Raw genomic sequence first — 7379 nt, forward strand, 5'->3', positions numbered from 1 at the left:
TTTCAAAACGATACACTGATACCGCCAAGTGTTCCCCGGCCAGGATTTTGGTGACATTAAATAGTCTACTTTTTGTATCCCTTACTCCCTCCCTGTCTTGCGGCGCATTTTCTCAAAGTCAAAAGTGGTCTATGGTCCAGTAGTTGCAGCGTTGTTCTCGTGTCTTCTCGTTGGGTGTTGTATTTCACGCATGCACACAAAAGATGCTAATAATGAAGCTAAATAGTCGTACTTATCAATTATTGGACTAATTTTATTGGACTAATTGTATCCACAAACCAATCCGACCATGAACTAAACTTTTTTTTTATTTTTGTTTATAAGTGGTGCAAAGTAATCCCGCCCCATATTTTTATGGGGTCAGAAACGAAACAGCATACGAAGAGTGCCCTTCAAACGACAATAATAATAATTATTAAAAACTGCCGGATCTCCGCTGGAGACTCCGAGGCACAGTGGAGTAGTCGTCACGATAAAAAATCAAAAGAAACAAAATAAATAGCCTAACGGTCGTCGGCTGCGTCATAAGGCCTCGCCAAGTGCGGAGTATAACGGTCTTGGCATACGGTATGTATTGTGCATTCGTTATTTTCTTTTCTTTTCTGCCACGTCAAATTCTGACGCCAAGACTCTCTACCTCCTCCGTTCCAACGCGTTGTTTGTTATTAATTTAACAAATCAGCTTCAAATAAGGGTCGTGGCACCCTGTAGAGTAAGAAAAAGAACAAAAAGGAATATTCCGAGCAGCCAGAGCAGCACGGCTGCTCGGGCCGCTCTGGCCAGAGCAGCTCCTCTCATCAAAGAAGACGCCGTCCGAAACTCCAACGGCTCCCTTCTTATTTTTTTTTTTTTTATTCACTTTGTTACTTCATTTTGTTCTTGGGTTCGACTGCTCCCTTCTCTGTGACGATGCCGTCCGTGGACATACGTTTGGCGTTTTTTTTTTGTTTTTTTTTTGTCACGCGATGGTGTGGTCCGACCGATCAACCAATGAGTTTGTTAGAATTGTGTCACGAAGTATAAAATGGCGGACGAAATAAATATAATAAATGCAAAGAAGCCCGCAGTTCCCCCTCGGCGCTTTGTTCTTCCAGAGGCGAGCATCGCAGTGCCATGGCGTTCAACCTGTGCCGTCTTCTTGGCGCCATGAAAGACCCTCTTGAAGCAATTAATTTGCTTTAGCGCGTTGGCTTTCTCCTGGCTCCTGGGTTTTCGTGCGTGTCCAGAGTGCGAAGCTGCGATGACAAGCTGCAAGTCCGCGCTAGGTCTGCGGATGGCTACACGAAGGGGGGGGGGGGGGGGGGGGGGGGGGTGCGGTGTGTGGATGATTCGTGAGGTGCCCAAGAGGATCGGTCAAAGTTCAGTGGCGGGGCGAAGTCTCGATACGGAGCGGTTCCCTTTTCGAAGGATCGCACGCACCTGACGCTTCTCCAACTCATGAAAATCATCCTCCGGATGCCAGAACCTACCGTGCGCCGTCATTCAGCGGAGGCTGATATCGCAAGTAAGACAATAACTGATTGGGCGAGCCTTTGTCGGGAGGTTGTGGTAAATGCCGTCTTTAAGCATTCAGACATGATTGGTGGCGACGGCGTGACTGTAGAAATAGACGAGAGTATGTTCGGTCGGCACAAGTACCATCGCGGGTATTTAAGGCCTGGCCAGTGGGTTTTCGGCGGTGTGGCGCGTTGCAGCGGGTGCTGCTCTCCTGTTCCCGTGGAGACCCGTGACGCTAAAACCCTGCAAGGGCTAATAGCCGAGTGGGTCCGCCCCGAAACAAGAATAATCACTGATTGTTGGGCTGGCTATCGCAAGCTTGCAGATGACGCTCGCTTCACGCCCCTCACCGCCAACCATAAGCTTAACTTTGTCGACGCGAACACTGGTGCGCACACCAATACGGTGGATTGCACTTGGGCCCACGTCAAAAACTCTCTTCCATCTGGACGGCGCGAGAGCCACCATTTCACTGGTCACCTTGCAAAGTTCATGTTTTGGAGGAGAGACAAGGCGCGCGGAAACACTGATAGATTCCAGTCGTTCGTCGCCGCGGCCGCCAAAATCTAGAGCCCCGACGCAGACAGGGCGAGGATTCTGACGGCCCCGGTGACTTCGAGGGATCCGCTGCGCTGAGCCCGTCACCCGCCTGCTTGCATAAAGACGACTTATGCGCCAACCGCTCGTCAAGTGCTCGTTACGTCAGTTATAGGTTCTGGTAGCGGTCTAAACGGTCCTTTTCAGGGCCCCCATATTTTGCAAACGGAGCTGTGTTTTGAATGCGGCACCCCGTGTCTCTGTAAAAAGTTCACAGGAAAGACCCAGCAAAGGTATGTGGTCCCCAACTTGAATATCGATGTTATGATTCAAATAAAAATTGTTCTTGCTTATTTCGCGCCTGTGATCAAAATAAATGCCGCCGTTGCAGTCGTCCCGCGGTGCTGTTGCTCGCTCATTCGCCGTCGGCGTGCCTCAGCTTCGTCGTCTTTGCTAGCGGCGCACCGGCGAAGCCGGCCTTTGATCCGAATAAATGCCGCCGTTGCGCAGTCGTCCCGCGGTGTTGTTGCTTGCTCGATCGCCGTCGGCGTGTCACAGCTTCGTCGTCTTTGCTGGCGGCGCACCGGCGGAGGTGGTTGATCTGACAAACCGCGTTCGGCTTTGGCTAGCAGACGGCGTTCGTAAAATGGCGTCAGCTGTTGCTGGCTTCACGCGGCGGTACCGTTCGTGCTTCTATTCATTCGGTGTTCGTTGCCGTGGTGACGGCGAGGAAAGCAGACGAACTTTTTGATGCGGAAGAACGCTGCGGCGCAGCGACACCAGGTGCGTTCTAAGGCCCTTCCCGCATGCTTTTCAATGGGCGGAAGGCGAACAAAAAGAGTTCGAAATAAGGACTTAACGCAGAAGGCTGCATTTCTCTAGCGCCTCATAATTTGACGAGCCTTGCACGAAAAGCATGTTTTTAGACCGGAGTTTGGAGATAGTTTTTTTTACAACAACATGGGTCTAAAGTATCAATGTGCCCTGTAAAGCCCCTCGATGTGTTTGCGCTCGTCTTGCAAGTAGCGTCAAATGCGCGAGTGCACGAGGCCCATGTCTCGAGCCGCCCTTGGAAGCAAATGGCGGCGCAGCACTGAAATGAGCGGGCCTTGGAGGCGAATGGCGGCGGAGCACCCGCTCATGGCACGTGTCTCGAGCGCTTCCACAACAATGGTTGGCGGTACTTGTAAAAAACGCTTTTATCAAGGGGCTTTAGCCTCCTGTAGTTTTAAACGCCATCTGGGGTCAGCGCGTCAAAACACTCGTATCCTTTAATAAAGCTGTAATATTTTATGTTAAAAAGGGGAGCAAGACAACGTAATAAGAAAAGGTGGTTACCGTCCGGTAACCGAAGCAGACGCCCGGAGGCGTAAAGAAGCAGACCAGCCAAGTCAAGGGTCAGCGAGCATCTGCTCTCCTTTCTTTCGGCCAGCCCTAGGCGCGCGCCATTCGCTCGTGTTTATTACATCATAGGCTGTATCTGTCGCCGTGAGACCGGTAAAAGCCATCTCTTTTAATTCAAAGAACACAACAAAAGCTTTTCCGAGAGGGCGCTAACTCTGTCCAGCTGCCTCGACAGAGTCAGCGAAGATACCAGGACAAAATCTTACAAATCACCTAATAGAAGTGTTATCGCCTTCCCGGAACGGTACCACTTCAAGATATCCGCCCCCAGCAGATAGCAGGCTCTACACCGGACGATAATAGCAGTGTGACGATCGTCAGAGTGTCACTGATACGCCCGCTGGTTGACATCTAGAGCAATACCTCCCGGGATTAGACGAGATTCCAGTAACCGTTCTCAAATCCCCGGGGAAAGGCTTTAGAGATGAACTTGCAGAAATATTCGATGGTATTGTCTCTGGAATGGAAGACATTCCTCGTGACTGGAAGTCCGGAAAAGTCGTTCTGGTTCCGAAATCAGGCAGCGACTCTCAGTACCTCAGGAACTATAGATTTCCAACCGTGAGTAGCACAATATGTAGGAATTTCGCCCACATCATGAAATAGCGTATAATAATAATAATCTTTATTTGGACTCCTTGAGTCTCAGGTGGAGGGGCAAAAGGTAAACAGATTTACCTGACGAGGCCCCACCACCCTGTACATTGCTCAGCAGAGAATCAGAACAGACTAGAATTGAACACAAGTAAAAACGACAATAAATCTTATCAAAATATGTGTCACTGTGCGAAACGAAAAACGAAACAATCCTTCTACAGAAAAATGAATTATTAAAGTACAAACTGGCAGGGGAGCAATGAGCTTTCAAGCGAATTAACACAAATAACGGTGATCAGAGCCGATTATACGCTGTTCAACCCAATGAATAACCAAAACGCAATTTCCTATTGCAAAATATAACGTTTCATGTTGCCTTTGAAGGCAATAAGGGAAGTAGCATTCCTCATTAATTCAAAAACACTGGGATGATCGTTCAAAAGCTGTGGTATTCTATACGCTAGAGCTTGGGAGCCATAATTCGTCCGTATTTTGGGCTTTGTGTATATTTCATTTCTTAAATTATATTGTGTTGTTTTAGAGTGGTAGATGTCACAAAAATCATTTTGGTCACTGCTGTATTCGCGGTATATTATCATCGCTAGCCTTAAAAGAAAGAGCTGATGGATATTTAAAATTCTATATTTGACAAAATATGGGGCTGAATGATCGGTATAGTGAAGGTTTTCGATGCAACGAACAGCTTTTTTTTGTAGGCCGAATAGTCTGTCTAGATTTGTTTTTGTTGTAGTTCCCCAAACTAGTAAGCAATAATGTAAATGAGATTGCACAAGACTGTAGTAGAGTTGGCACTTAAGCCAACAGGGAAGGAGATGTTTAAGTTTATACAAGATTCCAATAGATCTGGATACGCTAGAGCGAATATGATTGATGTGGTCTGTCCAGCTTAAGGTTTCTTCGAACCAGACACCTAAAAATTTTAGGGAGGACACTCTTTCTAATTCTGAGTTTCTAAATTGTACCGAGAAGTTACTACAGAGTTGCTTATGCACAGGCTTGAAAATAACATATTTTGTTTTGTTAATATTCAATTCTATTTGACTAGACTCTAGCCACAGCGCAAGTTCGCGTAACCAAATGTTTGATAAGCCTTCTATTACACTAAGATCCTTATCAGTAAAAAACACATTGGTGTCGTCTGCATAAAGTATAATGTCTGGAGTTTGCGGAATGTTTACTATATCATTTATGTACAACAGAAAAAGTAATGGTCCCAGAATTGACCCCTGAGGTACACCGTAATTTATTTTCATTAGTTGCGATTCATACTCATTGATTTTTACATATTGTGATCGTCGAGATAAATAGCTATGAATTAGGTTCCAAGTTATCCCCCTTATGCCATAGTGCGTCAGCTTTTTTAGAAGAATGTCATGTTTAATCGAATCAAATGCCTTGCGAAAATCCAAAAAAATTCCTACTGTATATAATTGATTTTCAAAACTATTAATTAGCTTATCTTTTATATATAGCAAGGCTTTTTCCGTAGATTTGTTTTTCTGGAAGCCATACTGTTGCTTTACAATTATGTTATTTTTTCAAGGTAACTAGAAAGCCTAACGTTGATTACCTGCTCTAGAATTTTTGAGAATAAAGGTAGCACAGAAATTGGCCTATAGTTATTTATATTATTGCGTGGACCACCTTTATGTATAACGCAAACTCTGGCAAGTTTCATTTTTTCCGGAAATATACCAGTCAATAACGATGTGTTACAGATATGTTCTAGAGGGGAGCTTATGAAGTGCGTAACTGCCTTAATCGGAGCCGCTTTTATATCATCTGATCCGGCCGCTGTGTTATTACTTAAATTCTGGAGGAGCCTCGTTATCTCCGCCTCCGTCACAGGGCAGAGGAAAACTGAATTTGTAGTTGCAGCTGGCAACATATAAGGCTCAAAGCTACTACTTGATACGGATGTAGTGGGGCAGGCGCCGCAACTTAAGAAGTGAGCGTTAAACTTGTTAGCAAGGAAGGAATTCGAATATAAGGTACCATCAATTACCAGTTCATTTGGAGGTATATTGTGGGGCTGGGAGGTAAGACAGGGCTTACCGATGTCGGTTGGATCCGCTGCCAGCAGGACGCCAATCTCGTTGATGATCTTTGTTGTGGCGGCTCGCAGGGTAACCCTCTTTCGCTTCAGGCGGTCGACGCCCTCCTCGCTCGTAGTAGGCATGATCTGGCCGTTAATTTCCGGTTTTCGGCACTAAAAACTGCAATAATTACTAGCTTTATTTGTTGTTTTGCTACCAAACCAAGCTCGTCCGAGGTCAGGAAAGCGCAGCAACACACATTTTTTCGGCTTCGACTCACAAAGAAGACTCTTTTATTTTCTCAAACTTAAACAAGAATACCGGCGGAAAGGGGAAGAGAAACCATCGAAGAGGCGAGCCGGCGGGCGCCCCAAGCTGCTCAAGGCCGCCCGGGAATGTGCTGGGGACGAGGGGGACACTTCTTGAGCACAAAGGAGCCCGCCGCGGGGTCTTCGGCGACCACCAAGACGGGAGGAAACAAGGCACCACGTCTGGGGACGGGGCGGCACACATGCTAATAGAAAACACGCTCACGGACTGGGGGGGGGGGGGGGGGGGGGGGAGTCAGCAAGAACACAACTCTGGTGTCACATCAAACTGCGTGGTGTGGACACCAGGCTGCCTGGTGGACACATGAGCCCTTGTCGTGTGACACCAGACTCTCTTGGTGTATTCATCAGGCTGGTGTGTGGGTACACCACCATTTCTGGTGGGCGCACAAGGCTAATGCGCTCGATACACCATCACTGCTGGTGGGCACACCATATACTCTGGTGTCACAACAGGGTTCTCTGATGCCACACCACGATTGCCTGGTGTATCTTTCCTTGGGGAGTTTTGGAATTTGTATCCTCGAAACGAGAATACACTATTGTTCTCTCTTTTAAGGCGCTGCCGGCTGTTGGTCAGCAAAGCATTTTGTCTTTGGTCCTTAGTTTTTAGTCTGTACTTATTTGACTCTGGAAAGCCGCGGAAAGGCAGCAAGCAGCCCGTACCATGGAGGCCCGCGGTGCAGCGTCTAGTGAACATGATAATATGATGAGTATATACGTGCACAATGACGACGACATGGATTGTTGGTATTGGGGAGGATGGCAGTCCGATTCGCAGAAGTCTAGATTTCGTGGAGGTGGGTTGCGCGGGTCAGTAGCGAGCCATGGGGATCTGGCACGCCGTTCAATCGGTGCATGAAGGAGCCCCAGGAACATGATGGCGCTGTTGGTCACTGCAGCTGCGTCCACTGGGGCCGACGCAGCAGGCTCCAAGGAGGTAGCCCAGTCAAATACC

Source organism: Ixodes scapularis, unplaced genomic scaffold (assembly GCF_016920785.2).
Source record: "Ixodes scapularis isolate PalLabHiFi unplaced genomic scaffold, ASM1692078v2 PGA_scaffold2__306_contigs__length_199485367, whole genome shotgun sequence".
Taxonomy (NCBI): Eukaryota; Metazoa; Arthropoda; class Arachnida; order Ixodida; family Ixodidae; genus Ixodes; species Ixodes scapularis.